Source organism: Triticum aestivum, chromosome 5A (genome assembly GCF_018294505.1).
Source record: "Triticum aestivum cultivar Chinese Spring chromosome 5A, IWGSC CS RefSeq v2.1, whole genome shotgun sequence".
Taxonomy (NCBI): domain Eukaryota; kingdom Viridiplantae; phylum Streptophyta; class Magnoliopsida; order Poales; family Poaceae; genus Triticum; species Triticum aestivum.
The window spans coordinates 33,650,744-33,666,713 of NC_057806.1; the positions used below are offsets into that span (position 1 = coordinate 33,650,744).

Here is a 15,970-nt window from a genome sequence, read left to right on the forward strand (position 1 = left end):
TGCCAGTTTTGCACTTCTTGTTCCATTTTAGCTCTTGAGAAACCCATGACACTGAATTCCTCTTCAATAATAATTTTCCAACTTCCTTTCTTTCATGAAGATAATCTATCATCTTTTGAAAGGATACTGTATCAAGTTAACTCTTGGATCCACTCACAACCAGCAGGTGTAGCAATCTAGAGCAGAATAATACTCAGTTAAATCAGCTTTTCTAAAAAAGCCCTATAACAGAACAATTATACACGGTCTTGGGAACATTCATGGTGATTTCGGAGCAGGTGGCGGAGTTGGAGAGAGGGACTTACCTGGACCCGAACGACCTCACGGGAGAGGGTGGAGAGGCTCATGGCGGCGACGGCGAGGGCATCCGAAGGAGGGAGGGGCCCGGCGTCGTCGGCTAGCATGCCGACCTCGAACGCCTTCTCGAGCACTTCGGCGAACGGATTCGGAGAAGGTGCAGGGTAGAGCAGGAGCGAGCGAGTGCCACACCTCCGCGTCCACCTCCGGCGGCGCCTATCGCTGGCGCGAGCATGCTGAGCTCGAGGGCCTCCTCGGCCACTTCCACGAGCAATTCGACATGAAGGGGAGGAAGAGCAGCGGCTGCGAAGGGGAACCGCGGCCTGACCAGGAAGCACCGACGGTGATGACGAAGGTGAGTAGCGGCCAGACCAGGGAGCGCCGGCGCCGACTGTGGAGTGAGGGTGTGGCCACCATGGGAGAATGGGGAACGGGGCGAGAAATGTGAGGGACTGAGGGAGCAGTTGGGAGGATAGGTAATGTTTTTTTCAATAAAATTAGGCAGTGACCAGAGAGAGATTATGACTGTGCGGCTTCTCCAAATACAAAAAAAATCTTCTAAAAAGACCCATTCTTTTTATCCGATTCGCCTGCATGCCTACCATCTTTTTTATCTTCTAAAAATCATCAGGGCTGGTTACGGTCATTTTTGTTTGATGATTTTAAAATTTATTATATGAATCTCTATAAAAGTTGTTACTCTTTTTATAAAAGTTCTGTAATCATACAAGTTATCTTGTGGTCTATGGATGTTAAATTTTATGAAGTACTTCACATGAGATATTTTTTCTGACACTCCTACACAGGTATTTTTCGCCGCGTATCATTATACTTGTCCTATGTTGTACCACTATTTTCAAAACTAACTCTGGTTACTACTTTATTAGCTCATACAACAGATTGTAGAACAAAGCTAGTTGTCATTTTAGTGGACTTGAATTATGATAATTTAAGAAATTGAGACTTGAAAAATGATGCAAACAACACAGAGCCCACAAATTGTATGTTACATGTGTGATCATATTGTTTGGTATATGACGCATTTAAATGCTTCGGTAAAAGTTACTTGCTAAAAAAGAAACTATATTCAAAATAAATATTTTTATAAGAGTTATATTATGATACGTGCGTTGCACATGCACGTTTACTAGTAAAGTCTGGACGGCCAAAACTATATATAGCTAGATACAAACCGACTCTAATGAGTTCGGCCTAAACAAGGCACGCATGCCGTATTACGTGCATGATTTACCTACCCTTGCGTGACTTGTGGCGCAGCCGATTTCTTTGCTGTAATTGTTATGATCTTCTATTTTTGTTTTCTTTTTCCAAACGTACACAGCTGGCCGATTGATATCTGCATGTACACGCAGACTCCTTCCCTTCCTATTTTCTAGGACATGCAGATCGGTAGTTTGTATATCCCATGAAACACAGCTAACAAATCTGGCGCATGTTGTAGTCTCTTTCTTTTTAATTCTCCATGTTCTTCACGTCCTGTTATTTCTCCAAACGCATGCACGGAAATCGGTTAGTAAACAAACAATTCCTTTCTGGCTTTGTGCGTGCATGCACTTGTATGGACCCATCTAATCTAGCAACTCTCTCATGATTAAAGGCATGTATAATGATGCTATCTTAGAAGTGTCACGTAGGATAAATGATGAGATGGAGGAGAGAAAACTCATAAGAAAAGACTTGTCTTCTCTTATTTAAGAGAAGACAAGAGATGATCTCTTAGGACAATGTGTCTCACCACGTTTTTAGAAATTGCTAGTTATTGAAGATAAGGCTAAGAGATGACCCATTGTAGACTCTCTTTTTTATCATCTCTAAATTACATGCAAAACTTAAGATTAAAGTATCTTATCAACCATTGTACATGCCCTAACATTAACTCTTTTGTGTATTATGGGCAGAAAGTCTGGACCACATAATATACGCAAGTGCCCATCTTTTGGGAAACACTATCTATCTATAGTATCATAAAAAGTACAGCGCTAGACCAGTCCAACACCATCGATTCAGTTCAAATCTGACGTCTCACAGTTGTGCTTCTTTTGAAAAAAAAACATCGGCAGGAACAAACTGGCCGCAGCCCACGCGCGTAAACGTCTCCCTAATATCTCCTCTAATCTCTCCTGATTCCAGTCGCAGCCACCACCGACCCAATCTCCTCCATCTCGCCTCGCACGCAGCTGCCTCCTGCTCTCCTCGCCGTTGTCCATCTACTCGACGGTCGGCCTGGTGGTCGTCGGAGCACGCGGCAAAACCTTGGAAGAGCTCCGCCCTGCTTGGCGTCTCATCCGCCGACGACGTCGCCCGGTTCGTGAGCGGCCTCGCCTCCGACCCATCCTGCTCCGGTGGAAACCTCACCACCTACGCCCATGGTATCATGTTCCACCAGGAGAAGATGGAACTCACGCCAGCCTACCCGCACACCGTCGCACAGTGAACTTCGCCGAGGTCTGCCCTTTCATCTTTCTCTGTTGCTTGCTTGGTCTGCCCTTTTTCTTTTGAAATGGAACTTAAGTTGGAGTGTTGGACATAAAAGTAATACTCATGCTCCGCCATCCTCGTCCGTTGATGCTACCGCGGCTACAACACACACTTTGCCTCCCTCGTCGCCGACCGCCAGTGGCGGAGTCAGTACCCGGCGACCCGGGGCAGCTGCCCGGGCTCACCGGCAAGCTGACGTCTAATCGAAGCTGGGTTACCGTGATCTGCCCGGGCAAATAGTCCGTAGGCCTTGCTTGGTGGCTAATTAGCTGGGTCTACTTCTAAGCCCATCTAGTAAACTTCCTAATCCTAGGCCCAAAAGGCTGCACGTCTCAAGGCCTCAGTAGCTGGCAGCGCAACAAGTCGCTAGGCAAACCACGTCTCCACGATTCATGGTCGTCGCCTCCACCTCGATCTATTGCGACGGCTCGAGCCGCCCCGCAGTAGCAGTTTTGCAGAGGCAATCGTCGGGAACTGGCGCAGCGCCTCCCAGCAAAGGCGGCAAGCCGGCAGCCAACGGTGCCTCCTACCAACCATTCCTGCTCAGAGATTGATGCTTCGATTTTCCAGGTGACTGATCCTTCTTAGCCAGGATTGATGCGTGCAATTTGTAGCATCAGATTCCACTCCTCGGATTTGTTTTTTTTATGTTCGTAAATTCCAGTAATGTAGGCGATTGGGAATTCCATCATTGATCGTTCCAAGCAGGCTCATTGAAGAAAAATCCATCTCTCCGCTTTGCTAGGTTTTTTTTTTCTCGATTCCTCTAACCTAATCATTGTTAGTTCGTTCTGTTATTCCAAATCATTGAATTTTAATCTTAATCCTCCGATCCATATTAATTATGATTTCAAATGAGAAAGTTTTTATTCGTAAATCAAGTATTGAGAATTCAAGTGTTGTATAGGCGGAACCAACCTTAATTTATGTTGCCAACAATAGTGAGCTTATTCCGATTGAAATCTATGGTTCTCTAGTTTAATGCTTATAGTTACATAATATGTACCAAATATTCGAGGAAGATGATTTGTAGCACCGGGGTGGTTCACCCCCTATATGAACATTAAGCATAAAAAAATACCGAGAAATTTGGAAAAAATAATGATATTTTTGAATATCAAACTTGGTTGTACAATCTATTTTCGTGTGCAATTCCGTGAAAAATACCAGGAAATGTATCCATGCCAAAAAAGACAAAAAAGTCCTATGTATAGAAAAAAAACTGCTTGGATGGATTTTAATTTGGACTGCATTTCCTTCACCACGGATACGTTTCCTGATTTTTCTCTCACGAACCTTTACGCGTGAATAGATTGGCATGCAGGTTTGATATCCTTAAATTCCATATATTCTTTTGTATTCTTTAAATTTAATATTTGTGGAGCAGTGTCGAGCAGCCAGGAGCTCCTTTGTAATTCATATTATTCGATTGCAACTCTCTGCCTTTTTAGTTAACTGGAAGTCCTACCCACAAAAAAAAATGGAAGTCCGCCCCGGCTCCTAATTTTTCCTGGCTCCGCCACTGCCGACCGCTATTGTGTCGTGGCCATCGCTGCGGTCCTGTCCCTGCTCGACCGAGAGCGCATTTCAGCACACTCCATCGATGATCACGTGGACTCGCTATCTCACTGCCTCGCTTGTGTCATCTCCCCTTCCCTGTTGTCTGTCATATTCTATTTGTCGTGATTGTTTCCGTGCAAGGGAAAATAGTTCATCAGCATGAGAAAATGTTTCTATTGCCTGTAAATAATGCTTCCATCACGTGAGCATGTGCTTCCTAACTTTGCTCCTATAATGCTTCTTTGGTACTCACTCTGTCACGTAATATAAGATCGTTTTTGACACTAGTGTAGTATCAAAAGCGCTCTTATATTATGGGATGGAGGGAGTACATTGCTAGTGCGTACTCCTGTAATGCTTCAATAGTAATGCTAAGATATTCTGGCCATCACTACAATGTGCTTCTTATTTCCTTCTGGTGCAAATTCTGACATCTTTGGAAGCAATGTTTGATGCATACTCTCTCTATGTAGGAAGCAATATTTGTTGCACAATGTCATGAGCAACAGTGCAGTGGTGACCTTCGCTTCACCAAGGGCTTCTCTGCAGCTATCGAGGGTTAGTGTGTAGACGGAGACGCCGACAACGAGATGGCTGATAGGGGTGGCGCCGGCAATGGCGAGGACGTCGACCGACAACAACAGCATCCCCCTCTCCCATCAGCAGCTATGCCACAATGCTACTCGAGTACTAAAACAATATTGGACAATATTGATACAATCAGGAATCAGCTAACATGAATATGTGAATATGCGTCGGTGCTACTACTGAAGCAGGCAATGAAACTAAAGGGTGCATGTTTTGTTCTTTTTCTATGTTGACGAAGCACTGGATGATATTCTATGAAGCTTTGTAAAATTCTGTTGGAAGCAAGCAACTTCGAATAGTATATACGAAAATTGAAAAAGAAGCATACAATGGCAATGGTTGAAACAATAATTCAAATCATGGAAGCATATGTGATGAACATTTAAATATTGTTACTGGACGAGAATTTGAATCAGTTGTGAACTTGTGATATATAGCCTCTCTGAAACACAAAATTGGAACCATGTCTAACTTAAATGATGGAAGTACTAAAAAAATCATGGATATATGATCCGTTGATTTTGTTGGAGCCGAAACAATACAATAATAAGTTATGCAGATTTATTAATTTTTGTACAAAGCAACTGAATTGCTAGTAAATCAAAGAATTGGAACCATAATGCATGGAAGCATTTTATATAAAAAATGAAGGAAGCACGCCACCTGATAGTGCTGTGATTTGCTACTGATTATGAAGCACGGCTGTAGTGTTGGAAGCATGACTTCCGTATGATGGAAATAAACATATGAAGCATGGTTTGTGGGAAACATATGAAGCATGGTTTATTGGAAACATATGAAGCACGGCTGTAGTAAATCAAAGAAATATCAATGGTTTATTGAGGGAAATCAATGGCAAGCATCATGGAAATTGTTTAGATATGGAAGCTGGTGCATGGAAAGTACATGCCGTGCGTGCTTCATGGAGCAGTTTTCTTTTAGCAGTTAAAGAGCTAGCGCCGATGGATGGAAACTACCAAAGCCCTCTTAACTACCAAAGGCCCACGTCCACCAAGTCAATTAGATCGGACGCTTAAATCAACTCCAATCGTACGGCAGTGGGCTGGTCTGATGGATAGCTAGGGATCAGTAGTCTGATCCCTAGTGGTTATCTTTTCCTTTCTTTCTAAATTTTGCCACAACCGAGGGGAGTGTGTCATGGCGAGTCAGGGAGGGAAGGTGACTGATGTTTTGGGGAAGAAACCAGCTAATGGAGAGGGTTCGAGGGGGGTGACAAATGCTGTGGATGCCTCTGGTTCCTCTCTCCATATAGCAATGCATAATCAGTTGGGGGTGAAGATGTCGGGGAGTCGTCCTCTGGTCGTTGACATGGAGGCAGCCCGCAAGGCCATTGGTGGTTTCCTCGTGGTTGGACGCCTCCTCTCTACTTTCTAGGTCAACCCAAGGGCCATCCTCGATGATCTCCGAAACACGGCTTGGAAGAACCAAGGGGTGACCACCCTCCAAGAGGTGGCCAGCGACGATGGGAGGTTCATCCTCAACTTCACCGCTGAAAGTGACCGTCGGTTTGTGCTTCAGGCGCAGCCATGGCACTTCAAGCGGGATGGGCTGATCTTCGCCGAGTTCAACGGCAAGGTTGACCCGGCGGAGGTAGACCTTGGCGTCATGACCATATGGGTCCAGGTACGAGATCTTCCGTTCGTGCTTATGACAGAAAGTATAGGGTGGTCTCTAGAGGATCAATTGGGAGAGGTGCTGGAGGTATCGCACCGTAACCATGTGATCGTTGAAAAATATTTGCGTGTGCGTGTGAAGCTCCTACTGCATGAACCTCTGAAAACTTCTGTAGAGTTTACCCCCTTAGGTAGTTCTAAGATACTTAAATTCAATGTAAAATATGCGAAGCTTCCTTTGTATTGTGAGTGTTGTGGGATTGTGGGTCATACTTCTGAGAGATTTTGTAAAATCCCAAGTGAGAAGAGAGTAGTTTGCTTCCCTAGAAATCTGAGTGTTGAGCCCTACGGGAAGAGCCAAGGTGCTAGCAGGAGGGGTCTCCTCTTCGGGAACTACTCACGCAGCGACAAGAATCCGACTACAAGCATCGCCAACAACAACAACAACCCCAAGCCCATGGACATCGTCAAGGTGGCCACTGCCGTGAGTGGGCTCACGGTCTCTGATAAGGGGCCCGCCACTTCCGCCAAGACAACCACCGGCCAGGAGGGCCGGGTTCAGGAGGTCCTGGCGCATGCTCCGGCTGATGCGTCACTTGGTCAGGTGGACCAGGTGGGTGTGCTGGCTGCTTCAGCCCAGGGCCGTAAGTCCCTGGAGGACTCTCGTCGCAGTGCATCGCATGACCAGGAGGGTCTCCCACTCGGCCAGGAGGGCCGGGTTCATGTGGCTCCGCCGGCTCTTTTTGCTGCTGCTCCCGGTCAGGCGTACCGGGAAATGGCTCTGGCTGCCCTTGCTAAACTTGGCCAGGAGGGCCAAGGGCTGGCGGTGCGGGGATGCACCCATCCGGGTGAGCTGCAGGGCCAGGAGGGCCACGAGCTGATATGGCCAGTAGAACCTAGCCATACCAAGGCGATGGCTGCTGCTGCTGGCCACAGTGGATGTCCTACTGGCCAGGAGGGTCAGGGGATCCATTCGATGGGTGGAGGCAACTTTTCACAGGGTGCAGCTACAACTGGTGCTAAACATGATGGACTATTATTCATGCCCGGTGTGCTGGAGGCTCTTACAGGGGCTGTTGCTGCTAGGCTGGCGGCTCAGGAGACAACAAATGATAATGTGGCGTTTACTTTTAAGGCTGGGAAAAATGAGAAGCAGGGCCAGCAAAAGAGGAAGGGGAGGAAAGGAAAAAGTGTGGGAGTTTCTGAGAGGGTAGAGAATGCCCGTAAGGTAACTATAGGTAAAAAGAGGAGAATCCCATCTGACCCTAGACCAACAGGTAGTGAACTAGAATTTTCTTTTGAGAAAGAGATGGAGAGCTATGAGCGTATCCTGTATGATGATGTGAATGTGTCCTCCAAGCGAGTCTGTATGGGCAGAGTGGTAACTATGAAGAATGGGGATGGGGTACTCACACATGTAGCTAAGGAGACAGAGGAGGAGGAGGCGCATATGGAGCAGAGGAGGGAGTCGGTTGGAGATGATGGCGCATCGGCGGCCTCCGAGGAGGAGGTCCGCCGAACCAAATGAAAATCCTAGGATGGAACTGCCGTGGTATGCTCTCCCCCACGACAGTTCGAGAGCTCTTGGAGCTCCAAGGACGTACTAAGGCAGATGTGATTTTTCTTTCAGAGTCTCATTTGAATAAATGTAAAGCCGATGAGATGCGTCGTGTTTTAAATGTTGATTCGATGTTTGTAGTGGAGAGCGATGGTCGGGCCGGTGGCCTTGTTTTGTTTTACCATAAGATAAATAAAGTTGTTTTGAATTATGTCTCGGATAATTTCATTGATATTTTATTTATGAATGAGGATATTGTACAATGGCGTTTTACGGGGTTTTATGGTCGTCCGAGCTGGAGTGAGCGTAGTTTGTCTTGGAATGATATTCGAAACTTACATTGTAAGGGAAAACACCCCTGGGTAGTCTTGGGTGATTTTAATGAAATTTTACTGTCTTCTAAAAAGGAGGGCGGTAACGCCAGACCTAACACGATGATGAGAGATTTTCGCAATTGTTTGCAAGAGTGCGGTCTAGAGGATATGGGATGTATTGGCGATATCTTCACCTGGAGGAGAGGTGAAATTAGGGAGAGACTTGACCATGCAGTTTGCAATGTGGACTGGGCGAATAAATTTCCTCAGGCTGCGATCATAAATGAAGAACACGTACACTCTGATCATCGACCCCTCATACTAGATACAGATTACTTTGATGTGAATATGTTTAATCGCCCAAGGGGTCGAGCAAAACAATTTGAAGCTCGATGGCTCAAAGAAGAGACAGTTGTAGAAATTGTACGTATAGCATGGGATAAAGCAAAGATGATGGGCATTGGGCCGTCTCTCGCTGAGCGTAAACGGGCGGTGAAGGCGGATCTGCATATTTGGGACCGCGATATTCTAAAGGGACCGAAAAAAAGAATTAACAAACTAAAAAAGGAACTAGAAAGGCTGCGGAGGGGACCCATGTGTGCGGAGTCTCAAGCGCGACAAAAGGAGATTCTTGTCCTCATTGAAAATCTGTCGGAACAAGAGGAGATTTACTGGCTACAACGTGGTCGCGCAAACTGGCTTTTGCATGGGGATCGTAACACCTCCTTTTTTCATAATGCGGCAACGGCCAGAAAGAAAAGAAATCAGATTAAAAAATTGCTTGATGATAATGGTGTTTGGGTGCATGGTACAGAGATGAAGAATCGCATTATGGGGTATTTCTCAAACCTTTTCACATCAGAAGTTTCCATCCTAATTTGGAGGTTCTATCTCTTGTTGAACGAAAAGTGACCGATGAAATGAATGATGCTCTTCTCGCCCCCTATACGGCCGAGGAGGTTAGAAAGGCCCTTTTTGACATTGGTGATTTAAAAGCGCCAGGTCCTGACGGCCTCCATGCTGTTTTTTACAAAAGATTTTGGTCTATGTTGGGAGATGACCTGACCGAAGAGGTTCTCCAAGCGGTAAATACCTGTTCTATACCAACTGGATGGAATGATACTGCAATTGTAATGATCCCAAAGATTAACTTTCCTGAAAAGGTAATCCAATTTAGACCAATTAGCTTGTGCAATGTGGTGTATAAGGTTATTTCAAAAATGATTGCTGCTCGTCTAAAGATAATCCTATCAGATATTATTAGCCCAACTCAGAGTGCCTTTGTGCCCGGAAGATTGATTACTGACAATATCTTGATGGCATATGAATGTTTCCATACAATTAAAAAGAAAAGGGCGGGTAAAGAGGGTTTGTGTGCCATCAAATTAGATATGCACAAAGCATACGACCGAGTGGAGTGGTGTTTCTTAAAGGAAATTATGCTAAAATTGGGTTTTCAAGAGAGTTGGGTGAATTTAATTATGAAATGTTTATCCTCTGTGGAGTACCGGGTCCGTATTAATGATGATGAGATGGAGAGCTTTAAACCAACTAGAGGATTGAGGCAGGGAGATCCCCTTTCTCCCTACTTATTCTTGTTATGTACAGAGGGTTTGACTGCCCTTTTAGCTAATGCGGAGGAGAATGGAAACATTTCCGGTATAAAGGTTTGCAGAGATGCCCCATCAATTTCTAATCTCCTTTTTGCTGATGACTCTTTGATCCTTATGCGAGCCAATCCAAGGAGTGCGGAGGCGCTGAAATCACTTTTGGATTTGTATTGTGCCGCCTCGGGGCAAATGGTTAGTGTTGAAAAATCTAGTATATTCTTTAGTCCCAATACTAAAGTGGAAGACAAGGCACAAATATGTACAATTTTAAATATTATGACTGAAGCCCTCAATGACAAATACCTGGGTTTGCCGACAAATGTGGGCATGGACAAAAGTGATTGTTTCCAGTTCCTGATCGATCGAATCATTATGAAAATTAGTGGATGGAAGGAAAAATTGTTATCTTCTGGAGGGAAGGAAATTCTGCTCAAATCTGTTGTACAAGCCATCCCCACCTATGCCATGTCCGTCTTTAAAATTCCTAAAAAAATTTGCAAAGGAATTATTGACGCGATGTCGCAGTTTTGGTGGGGTGACGAGGACAATCAGAAGAGGATGCATTGGATGGCATGGTGGAAAATGTGTATTCCAAAAGATTAAGGAGGGATGGGCTTCCGAGATATACACTGTTTCAACCTGGCGCTATTAGCTAAACAAGCGTGGCGTCTTCTCGATAATCCGGAATCTTTATGTGCAACCATCTTGAGAGCTAAATATTTCCCAAAGGGAGATTTGATGAACGCAAGTTTAAAGAAGGGATCCTCCTTTACGTGGCAAAGCATTATGGCGGGAATGAACTCTTTGAGAAAGGGTTATATCTGGCGAGTTGGAAATGGACAAAACATTGATATTTGGAGAGATGCGTGGATTATAAAATTGTTCAGAATGTTTTTGTTCCATATTTTTGACAACTTTTCAAAATAAATGTTTGCGATTTTAAAAATTGGTTCCATTTCAAAATTCCTCACAAATTAAAAAATGTTGCGTGTTCTAATTTATTCTGGAGTTTCAAAAAATATTCCTATATTTCATAAAATTCGAAAAACGTTTGTCTTTTCAGTAAAAAATCAGGAGTTTAAAAAATGCTTCCGTTTCAAAACTGTTTGTAAATTTTATAAAACTTTCATGTTTTCAATTTTTCTTCCGGAGTTTTATTAAATGTGCACGTTCCAAAATTTTACAGGAATTTTCCAAATTTAGCTTCGTAAATTTGTTCACAAATTTCAAAAGTGATTGATTTTCATAAACACCGAAAAAAATAGCGGTCAAAATTTTAAAAATATTCGAATCTGGTGTTGATTCTTTTTGTTTTGTGTTGCTATATACTACATAGATTTGGTCGCTATCCCAACTGGTTGTACCAGCGCATTTGTTGTTGCAGATTCCGGGTTTGAAACTTGTCAAGTGTGTATTTTTTTAGTGTTTTCCGCCTGCGCGAGTGACAGAAAAATAAAGACAATTTTTTTAGCAAATAAAAAAACAAAAGGGATGGCCCAGCGTGGAGGACGGGTGCACACGCCATGGTCAACATGCCAGTCCTTGGCCCACCAGCTAGACCAATCCCTGTTGACTTTTGCCGGTGTTTGATTTAGACCGAGATTGCATAGTTCAAGGTACAATCGACATGGATTTCAACTTAGGGGTTTGTTTCGCCCGACCTCTACGAATTCAGTGTTTAAAATAGACTTTTTCTATAAAAAATAATAACCCGGGCGGTTATCAAGGGGGTAATCCCCGCTCCTCATTTAGATGTCATGGCAGTTGCCTCCCGTGGAGGCACCCATAACAAACCGTCGTGTCAGTCCTTGGCCCACCAGCTAGACAAATCCCGGTTGACTTTTGTCAATGTTTGATTTAGACCGGAATTGCATAGTTGAGGGAACAATCGACAGGGATTTTGACTTAGGGGCTTGTTTCGCCCGACTTCTATAAGTTCATTGTTTAAAATAGACTTTTTCCGTAAAAATAACAACCCTGGCGGTTATTAAGGGGGTAATCCCCGCTCCTCATTTAGATGTCACCGCAGTTGCCTCCCATGGAGGAACCCATAACAAACCGTCGTGTCCTTTTCATTGTATATAAGCACAAGTACATCATCAAAATAAAGAGAGAGTTCGATCATTTGTTCTTTTCGATCTCAAACAACGTTATCAGCACGAAGAACTACCGGGAGCGCAAAAATGAGGAAGGGAGCGAGCACTCGCCGGTAATGCCGGTCTTGTTTCCTTTTTCCTCCGCTTCATTTGTGAGGATGGCAGTCGTTGCCGCCTTGTTGCTCGCCGTCGCCATGGAGTCGGCGGACTCCGTCGTTGCTTCATCGCGAGGCAGCGACGCCGCTGGACGCGCTGCTCGCCGCGCCCATCACCGTTGGAGGCGGTCACCACGCCGTTGGACCGAGCGTGACTCCCGTGCACGCCCCCGGACTCGGAGCCTCGCCTCCACCTCCGCATCCGGCATTGGCATTCAACGTCTTAGTGTGACTCTGTGGGGCACAGCCGTGCGGACTATGCACCCCGGAACAACGTTGTCGGTCAGCGCAACGGCCCCAACCTCTCGTCCCCAGGCCGCGGATGCGGCACCCGACGAGAATGGCGGACTGACGCGCGCATTGCCCAACCCGTGGCAAGAATGGTGTGAAGTGCACGGCTTCGGCCCGCGGCCCCGCCGCACATCGTCTTCATAGATGATGTCGCCAACTCCGACCGACACGCCAGTACAGGAGGACACCGCGCTGCTGGACTGTGGGGACCCTGACTCGTAACTCGTGATTACCGAATGCACGTGTACAGTGATTCCAGAGATCACTGCTCACCGAACACACATAACCTGAATAATAAGAGTTTTACATCCATACATACTGGTTTATACATATTATGACCATTATGGTCAGGTCTTGAGTATATCATCGCAGCGAAAATCTTTGTCGACAACTTGGACCCATGCCATCTGCCTTAACCCTACAAGCATTCTGACTGGGAAGCGTTCTAGCTCGCATGTTCATCACCAAGGTACTCTTCATTATATCATGTTCTTTCATGTCTGGCTAATAAAATAACCTGTGACAAGCCAATGAGTACTTTGAATGTACTCGCAAGCAAACCAAGAGTAATAACAGAATAATTATGTAAGGTTCTACTACTAAATTGGCATTTTTGCGGAAAGCTATTTTTTCTCATGCAAGTATGATCACCATTTGTCAAGGACAGGAATGCGTTTGCCACAAGTATCAGGAAGTTACAGACATCAACATCGAGAAAGAGTTATGAACAACTCATGCTCAAGCTCACCGTGACTTCCTCATGAATCACATTAACAATATTACCAAACCGTGTTGTTTGTCAGAAACATGGACATAGTTTAAGCAACACCACCCAACTGTCCTTGACCGTGGACATGGCTATTCGAATAGTTTGACACTCTGCAGAGGTCGCACACTTTACCCACAAGATCCGGGAAGCTTCCGTGTCATCCACGACCCGTAGTACCTCAAGTACCCAGGGTAAGCACCCGATCACTATCTTTCTCTAGCCGTGACTAACAAGGAGTCCACTCGATTGGTAGCAGCCCCCGTGCCAACATTATCACATAATAAATTTTTGTGGAGCCATGCTTCCATATTCATCATATAACACAAGCACGTGGTACCAACGGTGTGTCCGGTGCCCTGTAAAAACAGTCATGGCCGCCCTACCTGGCACGACCCCGTCCCAAGAGTGACCACGCCACTCCCGTCACTAGTAATGCGGGTATCCATGTTAGCACGAACTAGGTAATCAATAATGCCCTTTCCCATATAAGGGTGTAGAGTGGCCACGCATGTAGGGTTGGGACGATCAACAAATCTTAAATCTAATCCGTCTATGTAAACAACACTTTCATCAAGCCTTGGTACACTACCTCTCCACCAAGTAGTGACCTAGTTCGTCATCATCTCCTAGGAGCACTATTGGCACCCACACTTACAACATGGCTGAGTTTTAAAGGCATTTTCTAGAAGGCTTTTTAAAAAGTGCCTTCGATTAGCTTGACTAGAGGCGTTCTTTAGAAACTGCCTTCAAATGTCGTAGTAAGCAAGGCGCTTACACCGAACGCCTCCATCCATATCAAATTGAAGGCATTTTAAAAAAGCGTCATAATACGTCAAACATTACGGGGCGTTTTATAAATTGCCAGCACAGATGTGAAGGCGTTCCCGAAAACAATGCTTCAGTATCTCTGTTAAATTTGCAAAGTAGACCCTATCATATGGACTATTTGAGGATCAAGCCTTTTCTGTCATTCTCGTTAGTACAAGTTCCACGCTCAGAAACAAAGCATAGCGAACTGGTGCTGCCGATTAAGTTAGTCCCATACCGCTTACGGAGGTGACTTTTCACATGTTTAAAAGGAGAGCGGTGCAATCACTCAACATGAATTCTTGTACAGCAGCGAAAGACGTTGCGTTTAAGTACTTCGCTACAACCCTTTTTTTATGGGAAGGCCATCATGGCTGCTTCGCTACAACCCTTCTAATTAATAGATGGGCAGCCAGCAGTGAAACAAAATTGTAGATCCTTTGCGAGGAGGCGCCTCCTGAGTCGTGCGATTGGACCAAAGACAGCCGTCAGATCCCTGGGTTCCGACTGTCTACGCGTGCGTACCACGTGGGCTGTGTGTCCCAGCCCACGTCCAGAGTTGTGCGATTGGACCAAAGTCCTTTCATACGTTTTTTTACCAGAAAACAGTAGGAGTCCTTTCATACGTAATTACCGGCAGCAAAGCTAGGATCATTTTCTAGAATAAAAAAGCAAAGCCAGAATCATCGCTAGACTCCATGTTCGTACATTGTACATCAGCGCCTTGTTGGTTCTCCGAAAGGAAATTACATACTCCCTCCGTTCCACAATATAGTGCCTATTTTTTTTAAAAGTCAAACAATACAAACTTTGACCATATTTATCGAAAAAATTAGGTACATTTAGAATACCAAATGCACATCATTGGATACATCATAAGTTATATTTTCAGAATTTACATATTTGATATTGTAGGTGTAGAGAGTTTTCTCTATACACTTGGTCAAAGTTGACAAAGTTTGACTTTAAAAAAAATCTATAGGCACTATATTGTGGAATGGAGAGAGTACTTGTTTATACTCATACAACAGTGTCGGTGGTCTTTGTAGCATCAACGACTTGCCCTTGCAGTTCGACACTTCCCCGGATTGCAGCAGCAACGGCGATATTTGCAGCGGCGGTGGCCGGTCTTTGCAGCGTCACACATCCTGTTTTGCAGTAGGAATGTCATCTCCTAGCAGCATGGCGCGTCGGGCTATGTATCAAGTTTGTCCGCCGTTCGTCGGGCTATGTATCAAGTTTGTCCGCCGTTCAAGCGTTGCGCATTCAAGGCTTGCGACAACCACAGTGGGCTTTGTATCTGAGTTTGTCCGCCCTTCGAGCTTTGTGCATCAAGGCTTGCGACAATCATGACAGTATGTCTCGTGCTCAATACATCTTAAAGTTCTGTCATCAGCGACATCCACCTCGCAGCACATGCGGTCTCTACTCACAACATCGCTGACGCTCCAGTAGCATTAGCTCGCAACACCGGTGGCGCTCCTATAGCATGGCTCACAATACCGGCTTGCAGCACGCCTTGCAACACAGTGGCACTCGTTGCAGAATAGCGATGCCCCCACCGCATCGGTGCCGCTCGCGTAGAATGGCTCAAAATGCCGGCTTGTAGCATACCTTGCACCACAGTAGCACTCCTTGCAGCATAGCAATGCCCAGCGATGCTTCATTACCGCACCATCGTAGCATCAGTGCCACCCTCGCACCGCACGCCCCATATGATGCTCCGTCGCAGCGCCGACGACCCCCGACGCTGCTCCATTGCAGCTCGCATCGCTGAACACCCTTCCTCCCC

At 45.3% G+C, this 15,970-nt stretch overlaps 1 long non-coding RNA gene across 1 annotated transcript; it reads left to right on the forward strand.

The window, feature by feature from the left end:
- The first annotated feature begins 2,810 nt into the window (after positions 1 to 2,810).
- On the forward strand, positions 2,811 to 5,099 carry LOC123106440 (uncharacterized). The gene is made up of 3 exons (XR_006451339.1): positions 2,811 to 3,366; positions 3,461 to 3,541; positions 4,830 to 5,099. It is a non-coding gene; the product is annotated as an uncharacterized lncRNA (long non-coding RNA).
- Positions 5,100 to 15,970: the final 10,871 nt, after the last annotated feature.